General features: G+C 35.3%; 1 protein-coding gene across 1 annotated transcript in view; it reads right to left on the bottom strand.

Moving 5' to 3' along the window:
* Positions 1-5111: 5111 nt before the first annotated feature.
* LOC149240501 (uncharacterized) overlaps positions 5112-12090 on the bottom strand; it is a 129729-nt gene continuing 122750 nt past the window's right edge. The window contains exon 2 of the mRNA XM_089367314.1: positions 5112-5519. The gene's annotated coding sequence lies outside the window, so the exon portion shown is untranslated. The remainder of the gene's footprint in view (positions 5520-12090) is intronic.

Genomic DNA, 12090 nt, shown 5'->3' on the forward strand with positions numbered 1-12090 from the left:
TTCAGGATGGTCTAGACAGAGAGCTTGCTCACATCACAAGGATTATGGACCAACCGAGTAGGGACCACCACCAGGATAGGAACAAGTTAATTTTCTTCATGAACGATTTGCAAAGAAATCAATAGCAGACACTAAATAGGTTGGCTTTTATGCAACAGAGCCAGTAGCGATTCAAGAGAAAATGGACCAGATTGAAGTCAGAATGACACACATGGGAGAAACATGTGCATTATGACTTCAAACCTTCGACATCAACAAGCTCTAGGTTGGAGAATCATGCTCTGATAAATTCGAATGATCCATAATGGTATTTGGTTGTATCTTGATTCTACATGTTTTTGGTTGTATGTTCCTTTATGTCTATGGTTAACCATGTTTTTGTGGCAGTTTGTAACACTTTTTGGTAATTATCTATTGGCCAATAAATCTGGTAAGAGTGAGACCAATAGAGTTTTGGCAAGCAACAAAAAACATTGTAAAACGTTCGCATAAATGAAAATTATATATATATATATTTGAAAATTGATTATATAATTGATATTATATATAATAAAATAATATATGTATTTTAATTAATCGCAACCAAGTGTGAAATGATACTTAACTAACTTCTTAATAAAAAATCCCAAATCAAGCTCTTAGTGAAAGACCCCTTCGATCAACTACCTATGTTAATGTATATAGTTACACAAATACTTATATATTTAAAATTAATTATATAATTGATAGTATATATATTAAAATAATATATGTATTTCAATTAACCACAACCAAATGTGGAATGAAAAACCTCGAACCAACCTCTTAGTGAAAACCCCCTTCAATCAATGTCTAGTCTTCTCTTGAAACAACTAATAAAAAAAGGAAAAGAAAGCCATCAAATAAAATTCCTTTATTTAAACAAACAAAAAAAAAAATCCATACATCCATTACCTTTTTTATCTTTAACCTTTTTTAAATTAATTTTTCCATTATTTTATCCTTATTTTTACTATTCGCCTTTATTTTTTTATTTTTCTTTATTAATTATTTTTATATTTTAATATCATGTATTTATTTATTTATTTTAGTACATTTAATTAAATAACATAGAACATTACTTCAAATATCTTCTATAATCAAATCCTACTTATTATAACTCATAGCCCCTACTTGGTTATAGTTTCTTGTGTTTTTTTTTTGTAAATTCTCAACATATACATTTATCATCTATCATGTATTTTGTCAATTCGGGTGTAATAACTCCCAACTTGACAACTATGTCAATTTAGAATAGTTGGTTTCATATATTACAGATTTGTACTAATTTACTTTCTTAGCTAATAAGGACTCGAAACAACGGGTATATTAGATATAAGATTAGACAATAATATTCTCCATTATTGATATCTCTTTTTTAGTTTATAAAGAATAACAAATCAATTGCGTTTAAATATTAGAAGAGTTAAAATAAAGTTCATGGCCTTAGTGGACATAGCATACTACCTTTATCCATAATGTATTTGCAATAACAATAATTAAAAAGAAAATATAAAATAATGTACCTTAAATTCTAAGTAATGACATTTAAGTTATTTTCCTAACCACTAACTAAAATGATTTGATTTTGTCGTCGATGGTGACCCACTTTCTCTAAATCACTTTAATTAATAAAAATTAACTATAGCAACAACAATGCCAAATCCTAAATCCTTGCATTCTTCATATCCATTGGAATTCACATATAGACTCGGTGATCTCTCTTCTATCCATTGGCTCAATCACTTGCGCTCTATGAAGCATCTATTGAAACACAAATTCCCCATGGTAAAGGTTGAGAAGTTTAGGGGACCTGAGGTTATAATAGTAATAGAGGAGTCTCTACATGTTTTGTGGCTCTCCACTTTTTATAGTATGTATTGAACCCAGAAATGTGACTAATTGAGCCAGTGAAGGGGCTAAGGTTGTTGGAACTTGTTTCTTAATGGGCAATTGGTTGTAAGCTACGCACTTCGTGTGAGATTGTGTTTGTAGTTGTTTATAGAACTTATGACAATTGAAAACCAGTGAATTTGGGATAAGGTTATTGGAACTTCTTGCCAATTGGGTAATTGGTTGTAAGCTTAGCATCGTATGTAAGATTGTGCTCATGTGGCTTGTAATACAATGTTGAATGTCACACTTAAAACCATTGAACTTGGGGCATACACAAATTGTGATTGTAATAAAAAAGGTTAAAAGAATTGATATGAGTGCCATGGTGACTACTTTCTTGCCCAAATAGCTTGTGAGCCTAGGTCCATAGGTCAAAATCTATGGCTACAACTTGAGGGTTCTGCTCAAGAAGTCCTAAATAGAGGGATGAAAAAAGTTCATAATTGAGTTATCTTAAACAACAAACTATTGCCATATCTACCTCTATTATATTTTTCATCTTAATCATGTGTTTTCAGTGCAATTCAAGTTATCCATGATTATAAATACACACACAAGGTCATAATTTCACTTATTCCAGTAAGAGAACCTGTAAAGCATAAATATTAGGAAGTTATCATCAAAATCATCGAAGTTAGCACTAGGCTATCAACGAAGCCATCACAAACAATCTCAAAAAAAGTTCCCCCAAAAACCCCTTTGACACCTTGGTTAATTTCCAAATTGATAGTTATAATCTACCCATGAATCAATGCAGTAATGGCATTAGTATCTATGTTATCACTTAAATATCAAATACAGGACCAAATTATTTTGACTTTCTCATTGTTATTCAACACCAATTCAACTACCAACTATGCAATCCAACAAAAGGAGAATGGCATTGACATCCAAATTTTGCCCCTTTATAGTTAGAACGTTAATTCTGCATGCACTAAAATAGCAGCCTATCAAAGTTATCCTACACAATAACTAGCACTAGGAGATTGGATGTATTAGAGCCAAACCATAATTGCCATCTGAAAGGGAAGCAAAAAAATCGTGACCCTGCATCGACAAGGTGTTAGGCTTAAATCAATGGAAAGGACAATGGCATGTCAAACCATCTATCAAGGTTCAAATCACCCCCGAGGCATTTGTTATATACTTGCCCTTCATGGGCTAGTTCATCTATGAAGGCAAAATAACTTGGGTCTCCCCATCATAGATAATTCATGCCTAGGGGAGAAACAAGCCAACTTTCTTGTCCTCATCTCTTGTGAAGCTTCTACCTTAGGCTTAAATCAATGGAAAGGACAATGGCATGTCAAACCATCTATGAAGGTTCAAATCACCCCCGAGGCATTTGTTATATACTTGCCCTTCATGGGCTAGTTCATCTATGAAGGCAAAATAACTTGGGTCTCCCCATCATTGGTAATTCATGCCTACGGGAGAAACAAGCCAACTTTCTTGTCCTCATCTCTTGTGAAGCTTCTACCTTTTAAAGGCATGGTATGAAGTCAAAAAGATACGCATTCCCATCTGTTTTTATTTATATGCATTGTAGAGTTGAAATTCCATAGAAACATGTTTATCCGAACTTACCATTATGTACATCTGATTGTTCCATGTGTACACGTGACGAATAGTAGCTTTATCAATTCTATCATGAACATTCATTCTCACATTGTATCTAGTTTGTCTTCCTCTTCAACATATGCATCCAATTTTCACTTGTGTTTCTTCTAAAAATTGACCAAGCCCTCAGCTTCATTGATAAAACTTACAAATAATAGCTACTTCTTCATGTTTGTAGCTTGGACAAGGTCTTCTATATAGGTGTGCAAAAGTCGCCCAAGATCTCCTTAAACACTTGTTCTTGTGTGAGCGAATTTGTTCTTGTGTGAGCGAATTGCATTTGTAACTTAGCCTAAGTTCTAACTTACGAAAGCACATAATTATTATGATGGTTAATTGAATTAAAGAAACATTAGAGATACTTTAATGATTATGTTTTAATCTTAGCCCTTGATCTCAAGTGAGGTGAAATCTTATCTTGGCCATCAATCATTTCGGAGACTAGGGTAACAGATTTAGCTCAACAAAAAGTTACAAAAACAAGGCTAAAGAGAGGGAACAGACACACCATACAGCAGCACAAGACATTAAGAGAGGCGTCTCAATGGTGAGCAGACGAAGACTTCCATTCTAGTGTGTTGGGTTGAAGGAAAGTGGCAGCAAGGAGATCCAGATCAGCCAAGGAAGGCTTGATCAGCTGGATTAGATCCAATTGCTGTACGTGTAATTTCCACGATTAGGCCATTATCCCAAGACGGGAGCATAAGTAGGTTCTAAATAATTTTAATGAAAAACTGATTTGATTGGGAAGAACCTGTTGCGTTGTTTTCGTGGTACTTCATTCAGTGGATCTGTTTTTTTTTTTTTTTTTTGGGATTTCGCTCTTCCGGCTATTCGCATGAATCGAAGAGGTACATAGTCAAGATAAACATTACATAGGCAGCTCCCAATGGAGTGCAAGGCCGCTCACAAAGGAGCATCATGCATCATGTCAGTGAGACTTGAACATTGGTGGGGAGGTTATCACTAAACCCTTCCAACCACCAGTAGATCTGTAATTTGCTAAGTCAATCAATTGTCGGGTGCTAAGTTTGTAGGAAAATTAACACTATTTAGCACGCAATTACTTACCTGTATCTGTAACAATTCAAAAGCCCTACATGCCTCGCTCAAGGTTATATATATCGCATGTCACACTTATGTTTTAACAATCTGGCGCTGGTGCTTGATCAAACTTCCCTTCATGTTCTACATTTATTGCATACAATTTATAGATGACATGGACAAAACAACTTTAAACGCCAAACAAAAGTAACTGCAAGAATGATCACAATTGGTAAAAGCACCACCAAAAAAAAAATTGAAATAGGCTATTCTTGATAGCAAGCTACATCTGTATATAGGTTTACTATACTTTCTACAACGTAAAACTTTTGAACCAGTGATTAAACACCCAAAATGACTTTCGTACTTCATATAATTGACTCTGGTGCATGAAATCATCCCAAACACATACTTACCTACTCTGAAATGAAACCTATTTACAAAAGCACAGTCAATCTCATTACTGAATACCATTTATTGCCTTCACTGTAAAATGAAAACTTTCTGAAAAAATTGTTAAAGGGAGATAAATAGAAAAGTAAAGACAAGACCGGGTCCTCATTTAAATGAATAACGTCAATAAAAGTGGTATGGAAAACCTTCTTCAATTCCAACCTAAACATGCAATTGAGCTATATGCTTTTACAGCACTCACCATTTTTCAAAATAAATGCAGTTGTCTGCATTTTTCAAAGAAACTAGTCCCAAGCTGTCCACATTTTAGAACGACAAAAAAATTATTGTATTAATGCTTTTTGATAGCTCAGGCATGTTTTTTATTAGATGGCCTCTGTCAAGGACCAATTAGAAAACAGAAACCCATGAGAACAAAACTGCTTGGTCTCTTTAACAACAGCAATAATCAATGCCATCCTTCCCATCCTCCTTCACAATAACCTGCTCCTAAATGAATCTGTCAAGTCGTCGCTAAACTAGCATACCTGCATATTGCAAATTGAAAATAAAGAATAAGGTTAATTTGCAAATTGATAATAAACGTCAAGCTTCACATTCCAAAGAAAAACCAACCAATCAAATTGAGAGCATATTGGCACTCAGTTAAGCTGGATGAGATCGCATACTGATGATACTATTTATTAGTTAAAGTATTATAAACAGTATCCACTTCCCAAACAATGTTGTTTCAGGTGCGTAAGATATCAGAAAAGCTCCACTTGAGGTACTGGGAACACTTGTAGGAGCTGATATCCTATCAACTGAGAGTAAGGGATGGCAGAAGCAACGTCTATGTAAGTTTACGTTCTATTGTTGCTATTCGCTTTCTAACCACACTATAAAATTTTGGAACTGAGATCCTCTCAGTGTTACAGAACATCATAAGTGGAAATTGCATAAGTATTTTTGTATCAGAGGATATTGCTTGCATTGTCATGATGCAAAGATCCATTTAAAATTTTCAACAAATGTGGTTCCGGCACTTCAAAGGTGCATAAATAGACAAGGAAAAAATATGAGAGTTTCACATAATACTAAAGGAGAGACTACCTTATGAAAGAATAGAAAGCTGGAACACAAGATCCAGAATGTGAAAGAATAGGGATTTTGAAGACAAGATCCAGAATTTCATTAACAAGTAGAAAAAGATGTGCAGTTCCCATGTGCACTTCCAGATAATTGTTTTATATCACAACACACTTTCAGAGCTACGACCATTCAAGAAGGAAAGCAATGTAAAGAACCTACAAATTTCATATTCCTGCGTGATGAAACAAGTGTGAACTTCTCGAACAAGATTCTCGATAGAACTCCCTAAAAGGAAGAAAACTAGTTTTCTCCACATTTGAGCAGCAAATCTACAAAAGCAGAAATATATATAATTTCAGATCATAACCTAAAATTCTCAAGCATTTAAACCAAAGTTCCGGAAGATTGGGCCATCACAGGATCAAACCCTCAAGGATCATGCAATACCATTTCATCCTACAAACCCTGATAACAAAGAATGACTAATTGAAGTTTTGGACCTTTTTCTTCTGTCAATCAATGACATTAAATAGATTTTAAATTACAATTTATTCATAAATGAACTAAATGGGAAAATAGAAACCTAGCAGTTTTGATATGAATGTTTTTATACTTCTAAATGTTTTACACACAACCTTTCGTTGGCAGCAATGTCAAGTAAGAATGTCTCTCGAAGGATTTTGATCAAAAGCTGTGTCGGAATGATACTACAGCAACAATCGGTGCTCTACCAACAAAACTTCACGCATGTGCCAAAAATTCTTGTTTTTGGATTGTAGAAAACTAAATATACTTGAGATACAAGAAAGCCAAAAAACCTGGGCATTTGTAAAGTATTTTTTTATTTAATTTACCACATATTTTTCCTTTATTATTTTGTGCACTGGCTTTTTCCCATATTTGGATGCATCATATCAACCATGGCATATGTAAAATGTGTCCTTGTTACAAACATTATAGTACTTGAAAGACATCAGTATTCTCTCAAATGTTCATAAAAATTTACGTGCCTTTTCTGCTCAAGCACAAACTTTGTTGTCACATGCACCAACATATTTTTGGTTTCAATGAACTACTTGAATGGTAAGTCACCGGGTTCGGCAAATAAAATCCATCGGATTCGAAATTCGCCAAACCTCAAAGCAATTCAAATAAATTCGTTTGTGTTTCCCGAATTTTATGCCAAACTCAAACCTGTGTACGAACACAAACAAAATCAATAAATTCATCAAAAATTCGATGAAATTCAAGTTATGGTTTCTGTGGTTCGGCGATTTTTCAGCATTTATATTAAAAAAAATTAAATTTAAAATTTAAAAACAGTAACCCTAATGACGTAAACTTGGCAGGCGCGAAAATCTCACTCTCACACTCCATCACCCTACCGGTCCTCCATTGACTTCCGCCGCATTGTGCCAATCGACCCTGCTACTGCAGCCTGCACACTCGATCCCTCACTGCTCCCTATGTGAAGCATCCAAACTCCACACTGCACAGTCGCACTCAACCCAACCAGCGACGACCCTATGTTTAATTATACCTTGTTCTCCCACTGGCCACTGCAAGTCTGGACATTTTAGTGCACGCTCATGACTATCTCGAACCATAGAAGTTAGCCCACATGATAACACTAATAAATATGAAGTTGTAGGCTTAATTCTATTTTTATAAAATTAGAAAAAATGTATTTACAAGCCATTGGCCATATCAAACCTAATCTAGCTATAAGATCCAAGATGAAACGAGCAAAAGAGCCCCAGAACCAAGACCAAGAAAAAAACTGGCAATTCCGTAGACACATCAGCCTAGATATATTAGAATGCCTCACTTGTTACTAATTGTTAGGTGAAGTTATCAAGTTGAAACTGGAGATGAAATCCCTGACTCTGTAGCCTGCTTAAACTTTAATTGAATTATATATATTTGACACTAGGCTGAATGACATCACATTATAGTCCCCTGTACACAACTATTTTTTATTTAGCAATATTGTTCTCCTGTATTGTACCAAGTGGTGCCATGGAAAAGACCACTTGGTACAATACAGGAGAACAATCTTGCTAAATAAAAAATAGTTGTGTACAGGGGACTATACTGTGATGTCATTCAGCCTAGTGTCAAATTTCAACCATTACTCCCAACAAGTGTATAGTGTATGACGATGGAAGTTTGGAACATTTGAAACCTTAAATTCATGTAGTAGTGTTGGTGAAAGGTATTAATGGCTTTATGACAACCTCAAGGTTAGATGGACCATCTGAGGAAAAAAAAATGCAACACTGTTAAATCTCAAATCTATAACCTCAGAATGACTCCGACTACTGTCAACATGTATGTAACACATACATTCAGCCGAACATTACAACGTAGAATGTACACTTAAAATTTGTCACCATTCAACTGTGCTTGATTTCTATGCATTAATATTCAACTATATTTTCAAAATGTAAAAATTCCAAGCCTAGATGACTAATGTCCTTATGATCTCAATTAAACAATGGCTTGTTGAACTTAATCAAGGCAGAAATTAAATTTCAGACCAAAGCATCAATCACACAGTAGCTGGAAACCATAAATTTATGTAGTCGTCCTGAACCCTGGTGAGAGGAATTAATAGATTTATGCCAATCTCAAGGTCAGATGTACGGTTGAACCATGTAAAGGGGCAAAAAAAATAAAACAATACTGTTAAATCTCAAATCTATAACCTCAGAGTGATTCCAACTAATCTCCACATGTATGTAACACATACATTCAACCTAACATTACAATGTAGCACGTACACTTAAAATTTGTCACTGTTCAACTGTGCTTGATTCTATGCATTGATATTCAATTCTATTTGCAAATTGTAAAAATTCCAAGCCTATATGACTAATGTCCTTATGATCTCAATTAAACAAATGACTTATTGAACTTAATTAATGCAGAAATTAAATTTCAGACCATAGCATCAATCACACAATAACTGGAATTTAAATAGCAGAAGCTTAAAACCAGTTTTAGACATACACAAAGCAATTTCTCCTTCAAATTCAGCTTTTCAATCCTTCAAAAACAACTTACAAGGAAACCTCCTAAGTCTGCTAAAAACCAAAAGATACACGATCAACAAATCGCCCTGAACTAAGCTTGTACAGCCTGATCAGAAAGTGCATCATGTTGTATGGCTGTACAGCCTGGTTGTGTGAACTGTAGTTCTCTGTGCATAGATAGTACAGCCTGTCATGCCCATATGATTGTGCACGCATATCCGTATGACTGTGCAGACCTATCCATAAAACTCTACAAAACCTTGTATGGCCTTTACCTATTGCCCAAAAACACCTATGCTCTCTCTCTCTCTCTCTCTAAACTATTCAACTGTGCATAAACCCTCCATTCTTGACCTACCTGTATACTTTTAGTTGAAATCAGAACCCTAATCTTTTTTTGAGATTACTCCTAGTCTAAATAGTGTATGCATGGAATACACTCTTTTAGACTTAGCAACTAAATATAAGACCTTTTACTTCTCAACTAAAGTGAATTACAAAATAGATTTACATTTTGAAAAAAAAAAAATACTTCTTGAAAATATCTCAAACTACTTCTCACATGTTCACACTGAACTTGTGCAGAAGTTCTTGTCCGAGATACTATAATCTCATCACTCATTCTTAACAAGGAAGGAATTTTGCACCAAGCCAAGTCTATTTTTGAATTGTTCAAACTTCCCTTTTGCCAAGAGCTTATTCAAAATGCCTATTACCAGCTACCTGCTGATCTGTGGATATAAACTGGGACTTCTTTGCTCCTTTCTGAACCCTATCCATATGAAATGATATATGATCTGTACATGCTTGGACCAGTCATGAAACATTGGATTCTCAGAGTTTGGTATAGGTCTGATTATTACAGTGAATGATTGCCGGATCCAACTCCTAATAAAACAATCATGCAAGTAACATGCAAAGCTACATGGCCTAACAACTAGCAACACTGACCACCATGTATTCTTCCCTTGCCAACCTAAGTTCCATCAATCTTTTTTCTGCTAAATCAACATATCATTGTTGATCCCAAGCTAAAGCAACACCCTAGGGTGTTCTTCCTATCTACTACACTTTCTCTGAAATCTAAGTTTGAATACCCCTGCAACTTCCCTTCACCATCTCCAAGGTATCTCAAAACCATACTTCACCACTTTCTTAAGCCTACAAACATGAGACTCCTTCCCATTTTCCTTAAAGCGCTGAGGCTGCTCAACATGCACTTCTTTCTCAATGATCCCATTAAGGAAAAATGTCTTCACATCCATCTAATGTATCCTCCATCCCATAAATGAAATCAAAGACATACCTATTGTAATGGAAGTGTACCTAGTGACTGGAGCAAATGTCTCCTTATAGTCCACTCCATCTCTCTGGGAGACCCTCTCGCCACAAAGGTCACTTTGAACCAATGTTCCACCAAGTTTCCATGACATGGGGTCGAGGGAGCAGGGATATGCAGTAGCGACCTATGCAAAAGCTCCCCACCAATTTTTAGGAAACGTGGGGCAATGTCAAGGTCTTTAACACAAGGGACCTCGACAAAAATAGTATAATAAAATACTAAAAACTTATAAATATATCATTTAAATTTTATAATTTAACTATCTTTATCATTAATAACACTTACATTATGAAGGATAAATTCATGAATCATATCACTGAAACAAATTTAAAACGAAAAGCATGATACAATCGTACATGTAATTGTATAGTGTAACAATGTACAATGAAAATAAAAGTTTAACCCATATTAAAGTTCCAACTATGAATACTAAATATTATAATAAAAGTCAAGTTTCATACATCAAGATTCAAAACAAACTGAAGTCTAAAACAGAAAAGCAAATAACATAAGAACACACCAAATGACAAATGAGCATAATTGCTCAAGGTAATGCCCCACTAGTCTCTGCATCCAACTATTGCATGAATAAATCAAGATCAACTATGTCACCATCTGAATCAAATCACTTGCATTCTCAAACATGCTAAGTGGCACACCAACCAACCCCATTTGTGTCTCATCAAGTCCCTCCTCCATATCTACATGTGCATCATCCTTTGGATCAACATCCCATCGTGTTGTTGGTCCCTTCAAATACTCAGGTGTCTTCCTATGCTCAAGACATAGGGCATTGTGCACAACAACTAACTTCTTTGCTCTTCTAGAGGTAAGCTTGTTCCTCTTGATATAGTGGATGAAGCTATATGTGGACCAATTCCTCTATGCTACAAAGGAACTAGCAATTTGAGACAACAAACGCATAGCTAGATGTTTGAGCTCTGGAGCACCATCCCCATGCATCCTCCACCAACCAATCAGGTCATCTTGGGCTAGATCTATGAGATCTACTCAAGCACCATGTGTGTTGAAAAGGCCACTAAGAGATGCAAATAAAACAAATTGTCTTTGAAGTTGTGTCCCCTCCTCCCCTGTTATGAAACCAGCTCACAAAAAGATAGAAAAGAGAGATCCACGCCTTAGAATTCAGCCTCTTCGAGGGGGCAACCTCCTTTACATTACATAAATGAACAATTCTTGGATGATACAAATGAAAATACCTCCTTTCTATATATAGGAGTCTAAGTGGTCCCAATACAATCAAAGCCTACATAACAATAATATTGTAGGGCACAACAATAACAATAGTGGGCTTCTATGTGGCACAATAGTAACAATATGGGCACTACATGGGTACATCAATATAAATAAGGGGTATAACTACAATAGTAATGGGGTAATCACTAGTATTATAGGGACCCAACATGCCCCTCTCCTTCAAAAAAGTGTTGTCCTCAACGCTTGAGTAGTTCAGGATACTTCTGCATAAAATTCTCATCCTCCCATGTGGAATCTTCAGCGGATAAGTTCTTCCACTTGATAAGGTACTCTGAAATTGATCGATTTCGTAGCTGTCGAGTTCTTGTTTCTATAACTGCTTCCGGTTCCAATATAATTTTTCCTTCTTCGTCAAGTTTTGGCAATATTGTT

The sequence above is a fragment of the Pinus tabuliformis genome, chromosome 8 (assembly GCF_031772625.1).
Source record: "Pinus tabuliformis cultivar Carrire ecotype Pingquan chromosome 8, CPIR1, whole genome shotgun sequence".
NCBI classification, from domain to species: domain Eukaryota; kingdom Viridiplantae; phylum Streptophyta; class Pinopsida; order Pinales; family Pinaceae; genus Pinus; species Pinus tabuliformis.